This window comes from Jaculus jaculus, chromosome 4 (genome assembly GCF_020740685.1).
Source record: "Jaculus jaculus isolate mJacJac1 chromosome 4, mJacJac1.mat.Y.cur, whole genome shotgun sequence".
In the NCBI taxonomy this organism is placed as follows: domain Eukaryota; kingdom Metazoa; phylum Chordata; class Mammalia; order Rodentia; family Dipodidae; genus Jaculus; species Jaculus jaculus.
In genome coordinates, this window is record NC_059105.1 from 89,248,567 (window position 1) to 89,261,358 (window position 12,792).

At 41.0% G+C, this 12,792-nt stretch overlaps 1 non-coding gene across 1 annotated transcript; it reads left to right on the plus strand.

The window, feature by feature from the left end:
• The first annotated feature begins 9,486 nt into the window (after nt 1-9,486).
• LOC123460305 lies at nt 9,487-9,677 on the plus strand. Its single transcript, XR_006636885.1, has one exon. It is a non-coding gene; the product is annotated as a U2 spliceosomal RNA (small nuclear RNA).
• Nucleotides 9,678-12,792: the final 3,115 nt, after the last annotated feature.

Consider the following 12,792-nt stretch of genomic DNA (forward strand, 5'->3'; position numbering starts at 1 on the left):
ATGTTTCATGTATAATTTTAAATGTTTTACATAAAACATTGAAATGTTTTGTTGTGGAATATCCTAGGAGCATATGGAAGTCACTGTCTGTACAACATATGAATCTTCATATACTCATATTCACTCAGAAATGATTCTCTATACCCTTGCATCCTCACTATCTTGATACCATGAATAATCTCCTTTAAGTAGCTCAGCATGCTCCTCAAAAGGATAAAGACCTTTGAAGATGTGTTAGCAATACCAGCACAGCACACAGAGCAACCCATGTTAAAGCCTTATTCACTAAGTAATATTACCATCCTTATTTCACAGATGAAGAAATCAAGGCACAGAGAGGTCGACTAACTTGTTCAAGTTTATATAGCAAGTGACAGAAATGGGGTTTAAAACCAGATGAATTGGCAATGTTTGTTCTTAACCACATTGACATAGTAACTTTTCAAATAAAGAAATAATATAATAATAGAGCAATTTCTTCTCAATGCATGCAAAAGTCCAGACTTTAGTTTTCTTAATGTTTTTACATTATGAAGGTCCTACTGGGCATGGGGATTTAGTTTTGTGATTGCGTGGACTTAGGTTTCTGACAGAGCTGAGATTGAATCCTGGTTCCATAATTTATTAGCCAGGTGAAGGTTGAATGAGTTAATTCCACAGAATGCTTTCTCCCATGCTTGCCATATACTGAGGCTTACTGTGTTACGATATAGGGTCCAGAAAGTAGGCAGTTAATTATGCAGAAACAGAGTATTTCTGAGTGTTTGGGTGTCTAAATATTTGAGTGCTATCATGGAGAAAGTCTTTTACACCTTGAAAGGATATACCATACTTGATTAGACTGCTTCTTTTGGCTTGATTGGTCAGGCAGCAGTCCACTGAATGGCCACGAACTCTCTTGATGAGGGCTGATTTAGAAGTGCTTCCTCATTTGCAGCTGAGAAGCTGTCAGCTTGTTAAATCAAAATAAATGTTATCATATGTTCGCTCATCTCAGCAGAGGAACATCATCTTCAAGGCATGATGCTTCTTTTTTTGAGTCGCTTTCAAGTCCTTTGTCAACACCCACCCTAAAAATGCACTGAAAATTCACATGGAGCACATGCACATATTTTGGTGCCTGGCTTCTTTGAATCCAGCCATCAGCTGGAAGCCACATTATGAATAATAAGCTGGAGAGTGAAGAATGTTAAGACCATGGGAGTGGAAAAGTGTGTGTAGCAGTCCTTGTGTGTCTGCCCTTTAAAATTAACAACCTGTGGGCTGGGGGATGGCTCTGTGGCTAAAGCCCTTTCTGTGCATCCCAAGAACCTGTACAAAGCTGGCCACGGCAGTGCATGTCTATAACCACAGGGGTCCTATGGCAAGATCGGGGAGGAAGACAAGAGAATCCTTGGAAGCTTGTGGGCCAGTGGGCTTGGTGTATGTAATGGCAAACAACAAGACTCTGCCTCAAGCAAGGTGGATGGCCAGGACCAACACCTGAGGTTGTCCTCTGACATCCACACATCTGATCTGTGGCTCACATATGTTCTCTCCCTCTCTCTCTCTCTCTCACACACACACCACACACCCCAGAAGTTATATGCCTGCGCTCACACATATATCATACACATACTCACACAAATTATATGTCTGTGCTCACACATAAATTACATATGCAGTTTTCTTAAAAAAACAACTTGTTTCTAAATTACCTACTATTTTGGCACTTATGTTCCATTGCTGTCTACCATAATCAGGGCTTGATCACACTTAGGGTATTTCATGGTATTTCTTTCTCGGCTTTGTAACATGTGATATTCAGCAAGTGTGCTTCATTACAGACTCTAATTCTTTTCCTCTTGTTCATATCAGTTCTGCCCAAGGTTTGTATTGAACAATTCAAGCTTGTCAAAGAAAAATCAAGCTTTTCCAATATTACACTTAATTGGGAGCCCTGTTACTTTGAAGGCATGTGATTGACGTACTGTACACATTTTGACAACAATGGCATTCCTTTTAGTATTCCCACTAGGTAGAAATAACACCCTGTAACCTTGCTCGCTCCCCTGTCTTCGCTTTGTTAGGTAAAAATGAAAGGGTGATTTTGATTTACAAGCAGCAGCTGAGCGCAGCTCTCACCTTCACAATACCCTTGCTCCATGAAGAAAACAAATGTTATTTTGCTCTATAAACATTGTATTTGAGATTTTCCTTCAGATGTCTTTTAAATCATCTTTTCAGCCTAAGGCTTCTTGCTTCCCCTAGGCTTGCAATTTCTCCAAACTCAGCCACATCTTGCCAGCATCCCTTTGCCAGGCAGGCAAAGAGAGAATCTTGGAGAACTCAGAATCTTTGAAATTCTCCATTGAAAACAAGTCTCTTGCCTCCAGCAGTGTGTATATAAGGGAATTGGGCTCTGCTTTTCCTATAGCTACGTCAAAGTAATCACTTATGCTGTCTGATCAAACACTTGGCAAAACTTAGATGACATGCCAACCTTTCAGAATTTTGCATTAACAATCTCTGAATGAAATAAAAACTGCAAATTATATTCTATCTAGGTAATTTGATCCAAGGTAAAAAAAAATAAGTAGAAATTTGGGAGTGTTTGCCATGTGGATGGTTAGGTTTTACAGTTGGCTGATGCTTCAGTTTATTGATCTCTTTGTATCACCTATAGGTATCACTTATAATCACCTTTTCAACATATATATGTATATATATATATATATATAGTTTATTAGTTTTTCTAAGTAGGGTCTCACTCTAGCCCTGCTGACCTGAAACTCACTCTGTAGTCCCAGACTGGCCTTGAACCCACAGAAATCCTCCCATCTCTGTCTCCCATGTGCTGGGATTAAAGGCATGTGGCACCATGCCTGGAAAAATTATGCTTTTGTCTTGTTTTGATTTTGTGTTTTGAGGTAGAGACTCACTGTAGTCCAAACTGACCTGGAATTCACTATGTAGTCTCAGAGTGGCCTTGAACTCACAGTGATCCTCCTACCTCTGCTTCCCAAGTACTGGGATTAAAGGCATTGTGCCACCACACCCAGTTCAAAATATGCTTTTAAAAAATACATAATGGGAATTTATTGGATTGGCTTACAGGATACAGTCTAGGCAGTCCAACAATGGCTGTCTGCAGACTGGAGAACCTGAGAATCTGTGGCAGCTCAATCCATAAGGATGGACACCTCAGTAGTCAAAATATATCTTTTATGCAATAAAATGCATCAATTCTAAGTGTAGACTTTGTTGAGTTATGACAAATGTAGAGATTTAGGTCATCCTCATCCTAAACAAGGAATCAAACCACTATCCCCAACCAAGGTGACAGAAAAGAGAACACTTGTCAGACACTGTCATTCTTAGAAGAAAACGCACCCTCAAACTCAGTTGTAACTGTGTGGCTTTCTTTAACAAAAGCGACATTTGCTGTAATGACTTTATTATAAGCAGAAACATTCAGACAGTGAAAGAGCTCCTTCAATGACTGACGGCTCCAAAAGGAGGAGGGGCATCAGGGAAGAGCCAGGATGGCGGGGCAGCAGACACAGATTATTACAACGGCAAGCAGGTCAGGATGCTCCAACTGGCTTCAGAGGGACCTGATTTCCTGTGGCTTTAAGCAAAAGGGATAAATTATAGCTGACATCTGCAATGAAAAATAGCAAGATGACCCAAAGGGGGCAAAACGTCAGATATGGTAGAGGTTAGAGAGCCTTACTGAATTGTTGTTCAACAAATGCAGATTTGTTTGCAAAGACCGAAGAAGCAAATGTTATAAGAGGTGTCTTCAGTAATAAGCTGTAGAGAGAGTGCACTAAACAGCGGTCATGTTACTAACCCTTCATTAAATCAAGCACTTCTGCTGGGGCAAGGTGGAGGTGGGAGTCAGAGTGGCTGGGGTAGCCTGTGAGGGGATGAGACAAAGACAAGGAAGTTGTGGGTCCGAATGAAACAGGCTTTCTTTTTGATGAGATAGATCTGAATTCTTTCCCCACCTCTCTGTGGGCGTTTGATATTGTTCAGACAGCTCAATTATAGGATTTTGATGCCTTTAGTGGCTCAATCAATCATCGGTAAGAAGGTTTGGGTGTTTGCATTCTGCATGTTCTGAGGAGGATAGCAGTTGGCATTTTCATTATAAGAAAAGTGGGATGGCAGTAGGGGAAACACTCAAATTATTTCAGATTTAAATTAAGTGCACACAATTAGATGTGAAAAGAATAGCGTGGAAGATGGGTTTAGCTCATATGCCTGTTTTTTTCTCTTGTCATTATGCCATTTATACAACACTGCTTATTGTTAAATAATTTTATTTTTATTTATTTATTTGAGAGAGAAGAAGGAGAGAGAGAGAAAGAAAGAGAGAGAGAGAGGAGAGAGAGGGAGAGAATGGGTACATCAGGGCCACTGCAAACAAACTCTAGACGCATGCACCACCTTGTGCATCTGGCTTACCTGGGTCTTGAGGAATTGAGCTTGGGTCCTTTGGCTTTGCAGGCAAACACCTCAACCACTAAGCCATGTCTCTAGTCCTCCAACAGTATTTAAACCAAAGTGTATGCAAGGTAGCCTGTAAGACATCGGTTTAGTGAAAACCGTCAAGTGAGTAGATTCAGTGTGGTGATCACAGGTCATGAGTGGAGGCAGAGAGGAGGGACAGCAGTGACTGTAGTCAAACTTTGCACTTAAGTGTGGGTTCATTGTCCAAGGTAAAAGGGTTTGCTGATGCCAGGACACTGGGCAAAACGGTATTGGTACAATCAGCACTAGTGGTCTGTTGGTGTTTTCTGCCATCTTGCCAAGGAAAAGTGTTAGCTTTTTAGTTGATCCTGTAGGCACTCCGTGAGATGTCTAAATTTTCCTTTGAGATAGTCCCATTGCTTTTAGCCATGACTGAATTCACAGGCTTTTATTTGTGAACTACTTCCCATCTCCTCAGAAATAGAGTGAGCTGCACCTTTTCTGATGTTCGAACATATCTTATTTTTCTTCTTTTCATATAGTGGCTTATTATAAGTAGTATAAACACAACAAGAACCCTTGAACATGCATGCAATTTTTCATAAACATGTACAATCACTGCCTATTCACTGTGGGCTTTGTCAACATGCAGCAAATCAGGGAGTCTGTCTGGTGGTTATATTTTTCCTATAACCGAAGTTATTTTTTTCACTTTTAGCATATGTCAATTTTCTTTAGTCTAATGTTCTCAACCCATTTCTCTGAACACAGACTAAGAAAATCTTGAATTTATCAGGATACAAGGCCACTGAAGAAATTTTGCTATAAATTTTTTTTCTAATGAAAGTATTTTCTGATTAAACAAAAAGCACACATTGCCTTTTAAATATACTTCTTTCTTTCTGCCAGCCTTTGGACAAACTAGGCTTCTCTTTCAATTTTCTGTTTGCATTTTTTAAATGTGGCTGGGTAACTATGACTTTAACTTTCCATCTTACAGCTATTAAAGACCTTGACCCACTGGTCCTAATAAAAGAGTTATGAACCGTGCCCTGCTACAATGTCTCTCTCCCCTTCCTCTCCTTTCACTCTGCTAAATTCCCTTGGTGGGTGATAAAACCCTGCATTGAAATGGACACATTTGGTCTCTGTTAAAGCTATTTATGGCCATTTTTTCTGCCACAAGCATTATACTTAGGGCAACCAGATGCTCCCCTTTCAAGGCCCATCACATAACATATTCTCTCAGGATTCCACAAACTCCTTTGGGGCCAGCAAATTATTCCCTCATGCAAGTGAAGTCATAGCTCTATCCTGGAGAGGGAATGTGTATAAAGAGGAAAAATACCACAAAGTAGGAATGGCACCTTTAATTAAAAAAAAAAAATCAAAAAACCACTTATATATTTAATTTGAGATAGGGTCTCATGAAACCCAGGTTGGGCTTGAACTCAATACATAGGTGAAGCTGGCCTTTAACTCCTAATCTTCCTGCCTTCATTTCCCAAATTCTAAATGTATGCCACCACACTTGGCTTCACATTTCTAGTGCGAGACTTCAGCAACAGGACAGTGGTTGACTGGAAAGCATGAATATTTCCATTTTTTGTTTTTTTGAGACAAAGGGGATGAGCCATCCATAAACTCTGGTAAACAGATAAGATCGCATCTTCTTAATTCAGATAAATATGTCACACTTTTCGCAATTGATTCTCTTGATTAGTACATCAGTTTTAGAAATCAGAAGTGAACTCCTGGCCTCCTGTCAGTCTTCTCCAAGAACATTAAACTTTAAAGCGACCATAGCTACATAAATGTCTGTTTAAACAAGATCCTTCTAAAGATAGTGGATATATATTGTTTTCTCCAGACAGTCTCATGTAGCTCAGCCTGGTCTTAAGTTATGTAGCCAAGGTTTCTTTGAACTTCTGATGTTCCTCCTCTATTTCCCAAGTGCTAGCATTATTGGCTTGGGCCACCATGCCCTGTTTATATGATACCGGGGATCAAACTCAACCTTTGTGCAAGCTAGGTAAGCACTCTATTCATTGAGCCCCATCCCCAGCCCTGATCAGTATATATATTTTTTAACAGACTTTATTTTATTTTAATCTATTTATTTTTGGTTTTCAAGGTAGGGTCTCACTTTAGCCCAGGCTAAACTGGAGTTTACTATGTAGTCTCAGGCTGGCCTCAAACTCATAGAAATCCTCCTACCGCTGCTTCCTGGGTGCTGGGATTAAAGATATGCTCCACCATGACTGGCAGGCTTCCTTCCTTCTTTCCTTCTTTCCTCCCTCCTTCCCTTCCTCCCTCCCTTTCTTCCTTCTTTTTTCTTTTCTGAGAGAGAGAGAATGATCTGGCACCAGGGCCTCAGTCACTGCAATCGAACTCCTAGTGCCACCTAGTGAGTATGTGGGACCTTGCATTTGCCTCACCTTTGTGTGCCTGGCTTATGTGGGATCGAGAAAGTTGAATATGGATCCTTACGCTTCGCAGGCAAGTACCTTAACCACTAAGCCATCTCTGCAGCCCCAAACCTTATTTTTAAGTGAAATTTTAGTATTACAGACAAATTGAGTGAAAACAACAGAGACTTCTCAAACATTCTCTGCTCTGTAACATGCATAGCCTCCTTTGTTATTCATTTCCCCCACCAGAATGATCCATTTGTTATAGCTGGTGAAACTGTACTGACACACCATTGTCACTTTATTGTTTAAATAAGATTCATTCTATAGTTTTAGACCAATGTGTATTGATGTGTACATGTCACAATAGTCAGATTAGTGGACTCAGCGTTTACCTTTAGAAGTCCATATGAACCACTGCAGGTTACCCTTTGTCGTTTGGACGCTTTGGTGCTGTTTTCCCTCCTCCGTTTCAATACCAACTCACCTCCAAGCACAACAGTGAGGACAGTGGCTCCAAGAACTCCATTAAACTGAGCTATTTCACTTACTAAAGCAAAGGTAAGTGTGTCCATATTAAGTTTCCAGGTTGTGGCTAAGGTCATCTTTATTGCTCCTCTGATGAGTTGGCTGGGAAACCCAGCAAGGATGGGTTGGTGTAGCTGACTGAAAGCTTCCTTTCCTGTTTGTCCTTGCCTGCCACGATGTCTGTTCTTCTGCAAGACAGCTGTACAGACAGTTATAGGTTCTACAGGCCAACATCCCCAAACACACGAGCAGATCTCATTGAGGCAAAGTGCTTTTCTTCTCCTGTTCCCAGAAAATCATTTCCATTTGGGAGCGATTGGGCAAAGAGAATTGCATGCAAACTTCTTCTCAAAAGCTGCGAAAAGTGGAGGTTGCGGAAGCAGGTTTGAAGGAGAACAGCTGTTTCTAGTTCTCTGGGGGAAACAGTAGTGTGAGGATTGGCTGATGTCCTGTCCTAAAGCCACTTGGATTCCCTAGCACGGTGTCTGGCACAAAGTAGGCAGTCACATATTTGCTAAATTAAAGTTTCTGTGTTAAAATAATTTATGAACCAGAAAATAAAAGTAGTGTTTAAAACCTTAAGTTTCACTAGAGGTTATAGCAGGAGGAAGAGAGATGATTAATGAGGGTGTGCAAAAATATACATGGAATGCTTGCATATAGTGTGTAGAGATTGAATATTTATTCCTTTTATTCTGTGTTTGGATGAAATTCCCTTCTTACATAGCTTGACCTTTGACTGTTTCTATTGCTTACTTTGGAACTGTCTCCAATGTTTCCTGTGTGAAAACATGCCACATTTAAACATTGTTTTGGAAGTCCTGATCTAATCTTTTAGAGTTCAATTTTCTGAAGTCAAGTCTGATTTTGGAAAAAAAAAAAAATAAAAGGAACAAAACTTGGCAAAAACTCTACTTGGAAAATAAGGTTGTCTATGTGTCATGCAGACCTAATCCAAACAAGGTTGTTGTATTAGTTAAATTAAATTCAGAGAAACAGGGAACAACTGAATCTCTCATACTATGGAAAAGAGCTACCAAGTTTTGTGAGAACTTTACTTTCAGAGAATATGATTTGATTTGAATTAATTTTATTTAATTCTACTGATTACACATTTTCTTTGTGCTAGACCTGTGCTGAGTACCAGCCATGCAAAGATGATTTACATGAGCTTTGTGTTCTGCAGGAGCTCACAGACTGCTCAGAGGTTGAATGACTCATTGGAACCTACCCTGCACAATAGCAGACCTTCTCCGTGCACCATCGTATCTCCTATCCCCATAACAGGTGCTCAGTGCTGTATGTAAAAGACTGATGGAATAGTACAGTATGAGGGAGGGAGTTTCTGAATTATCACATACTTATGTGGCAAATAGCCACAAGTGTGGAAACTGGTTCTTACCAAACCTCTGCTGTGATGTATAGCAGTCCAGCAAAGTTGCTACTATTCAATTTCTAAATCAAAAGCTGGTAGACTTGGATTGAATGAGATGCAATACTTCCATGTCATATTGTCTTAGGACTATGTTTTTTGCATGGTATAAAACAGAAATTGAAGATTTAAGACTCTAAGTCTGGGATAATTGTTCTGCAGGTGGTGAATTCCAAGTTCACTGTTCCTTGAACAGAAGGAAGTGTTCATCTCATGGAAGCCAGCTTACATTGGAAAACTGGCCTAGAAACTAAAGTCTGACATGGACCATAGGTAACAAGCCTGCCCTATAACTGCATCAAAACAGCAAAAGTTTGGCCAGGAAAATGACCACAAATAGAATCACAAAGCTGGCCTATGATATGATGGGACCAGACTCAGAAGGAGTTTCAAATGAGTCTATTAAAAGTGAATTTGGGCTGGAGAGATGGCTCAGTGGTTAAGCACTTGCTTGTGAAGCCTAAGGACCCTGGTTCAAGACTTGATTCCCCAGGACCCATGTTAGCCAGATGTACAAGGGGGCACACACATCTGGAATTTGTTTGCAGTGGCTGGAGGCCCTGATGCTCCCATTCTCTCTATCTCTCTCTCTGCCTCTTTCTCTCTCTGTCTGTCTCAAATAAATAAATAAAACTAAACAAAAAAAATTGAAGTCACATCTCTTGTCAGCCTTTTGGCTAAGATCAAGTGCAGTATCTGTTCTTATCAGTTTAATATCTGATAGGTCCTCTATCTGAGGTCAGTATATTAAATGGATTTTTGGAACTAGGAGTTGGAATAGGAGTTTGCTCCATCCACTCCATGCATCGATCTGGTATTGCAGTACCTCCAGCAACAGAATGCCCCTGGGAGGGCAGTGAAGTCACAAAAGGGTTTTTTAATAACTTACACATTTTTTATGTAAATACACTTTAAGATATGTGCATGCATATTCACTCATCAATATTATGATGTAGGGTCAGGACATTCTTGAGTATTCTTCTGAGCAGCTTTCTTTCTTCTTTCCTTGTCTTCTACTCTCCCTCCCTCTTTTGCTCCCTCCCTTCCTTTCTCCCTCCCTCTCTTCCTTCTTTCCTTCCTCTATTCCTTCTTTCCATATAACATGTCCATACTGAAGCTTTTATAAGCTCCAGTGTTAGTGTCTTGGAGCGGTGCAAGATTCAGATGAGACTCTGGGTTGAAGCTGGGCAGAGTGGCACACGCCTTTTAATCCCAGCACTCGGGGGGCAGAGGTAGGAGGATCATCTTGAGTTTGAGGCCAGTCAGGGACTACAGAGTGGGTTTCAGGCCAGTCTAGGCTAGAACTTGAGATCCTGCCTCAAAAAGACAAATACAAAACAAAACAAAAACTAGCCAACCAAATAAAAAGAGCCTCTGGGTTGAGAATTTAAACACAGCTGAAAAGCATTTTAAGGATAGAACCTTTATGTACTTCTGCGGTTTTTACAGTTTTAATGACTTGCCTCTCTTGAATTTTTTTAAGATTTATTTTTATTTATTTATTTATTTGAGACAGACAGACAGATACACACAGACACACACACAGACACACACACACACACACACACACACACACACACAGAATGAATATGAATGGGTGTGCCAGGGGCTGTAGCCACTATAAACGAACTCCAGATGCATGCGCCCCCTTGTGCATCTGGCTTATGCGGGGAGGAGGCTGGAGAATTGAACCTGGATCTTTAGTCTTCGCAGGCAAGTGTCTTAACTGCTAAGCCATCTCTCCAGCCCTCTTGAATCTTTTTGAAATGACAAATTTCTCTTCTGTTACCATTTCATGAAATACTATGAATGTACAAACTTACGAATGTAAGTTTGCTCTTACATGTTATTAAGTAATAGATTTGAAGTAATAGACACAATGGCCAAAAATATCTTCTAAAACCAATCCAACTGATTTCTTCATAAGATTCCAACTCCACAGGTGAGAGCAGAAGTGCATATACACACTGCAGAGCAGCCAATTAGCTGTGCATGGGGAACAGGCTGTGCAGTCTTAGTTCGGGTTTTGCCTCTGGCGTGGCATGCTGCAAAGCTGTGGAGTGAGTAATGATCTACATTACGTGACAACAGGAAATGACACGTAAGGGTTTTTTTTTTTTTATTGGCCAAGGAACTGTAGCTCTTTGGACATAATATTAAAGTTATTTCAAGTAAATTTGAAACACACATTTAAACTGCTTGACAAAGTAGGAATTTGTGTTGAGAGGAGCCCAAGAGTGCAAGGAATGCTTGATTTAGTTAGAAGGCAACCAGCTCTAGGTAGCCCATCTCTGGAGTGTGAAGGCCATACCTTGAGTGGTGACTTAGACTCAACCCACAGGGATATGAATAGCACTGTTAGGAGAGTTACAAGAAAGGCTTTGCGTTTGTGTGAACTTTACCATTCCCTGTTGCAAGTGCTAGACATTATTTGGGTGACTAAGCAGATAATGTTTAACCGAAGACTTGCTTGTTAGAAACTGGGAGAGCTGTGGTATGGAGTCAGAGGCAAAGCTGCAAGCATTAGAATCCCCAAACCTGTGTCAAAACTGGTCCTCAGCTGCAGCAGCCAAGACATAGATGCAAACATTTGTTCCACCTTGCACCAGAAAGTCAGTTAAACTCAGCCCAGGCCAATACCATATGCCCCTGTTGCTGCTGTGCCAAGGACCCAACCTGCAGTTACTGCTCCTGTTGCCATGGAGAAGGAGACAGGAGAGTCACTGTCTACTTGAGCACTTTGATCCTGAACCAATTCCAGCCTAGATGGGTCATTGTAAATAGTGTAAATAGAGAGCAAGTTCCCAACATTCTTAGTATTTGTAGCAAGCACTTTGGATAGGAGTGCACCAGTCTTAGAAAAAGAGTTTAAATTTTGAACAGAATTGAATGTTCACTAGACATAAAGCAGCCATGTTGAGGTCACCAGAATGCAGTGCTGGGACAATATGTTTGTATGTGAATAGGCAATACCCAGTAAAGTGTTAGGAAGACATCTGTCCTTATGTTTGAAGGAGCCCTCAACACAGGAAGGAATTGCTGCTTAACATTTCTTCTCAAGGTAGAAGGGGAAATTGAGAGTCGTGTCAAGGCCTTAATTTAGTACCTGTTAAGAGTGATGAATGAGCACTTCCATATGCCTGCTGGAATGGAAACAGGAATGGGCTGTATCCCTAATGGGATAATGGGACAGGGCTACAGTGCTTTACTTTCCCAATTTTAGGAGGGTCTAGGCAGCTGTGATTAACCTGACAAATCAAGGAGAGGATGGTTTGAAGGGATCCAAACAGCTGAGCCAATCTGGCGCTTCTTCCTCTTGCATCCTTGAGGGTCTCATCAGACAATGGCTTGGCTCTGCTCTTCATAGAGCATCTCTGTCAGGCTTCCAAGTCTTGGTCCCAGGGATGCTGGTTGCTGAAGTCAGGGCCAAGATTCTCTTGGCTTCAGTCCTCTAGTGTGCCCAGGGAGGCTGTTTCTAATCCTATCTTGGAACAGGGTACAGTGGGGAAGATTGTAGTCAGAGATAATCAGCCAGAAGTTATCACACCCAAGGTGGCCTCTGGATTATGAACCATTTATATATTTAGCAAATATTTATTGAACACCCACAGTGACTAAGACAAAGGGCCAGGTATCCTGATGGTGAGAGGGAGAAATAGAGATAGAGAGATAGAGGAATAGAAAAAGAGACAGATCTGGGACTGTGGAAGATTTGAGGAAAGCACTCACATGGTGGAAGAAACTCATTTATATGTTAGTGTAAAAGGAAAGGGCTTGTTTTCATCTGGGGTTGCCCTGTGCTATGGAAATACTCCTTGCTGGAGAGCTGATTATGTCTCTGCATGAGCTGATGAGTGTAGGACCAGGTTGGAGCTGGTTAGCAATGTTGTAAAAGGCTCCCAAGCCACAGCTCAGCCTTCTGGAAACAGCTGTTGCCAAATCCCACATGTGGGCATGAGTCCC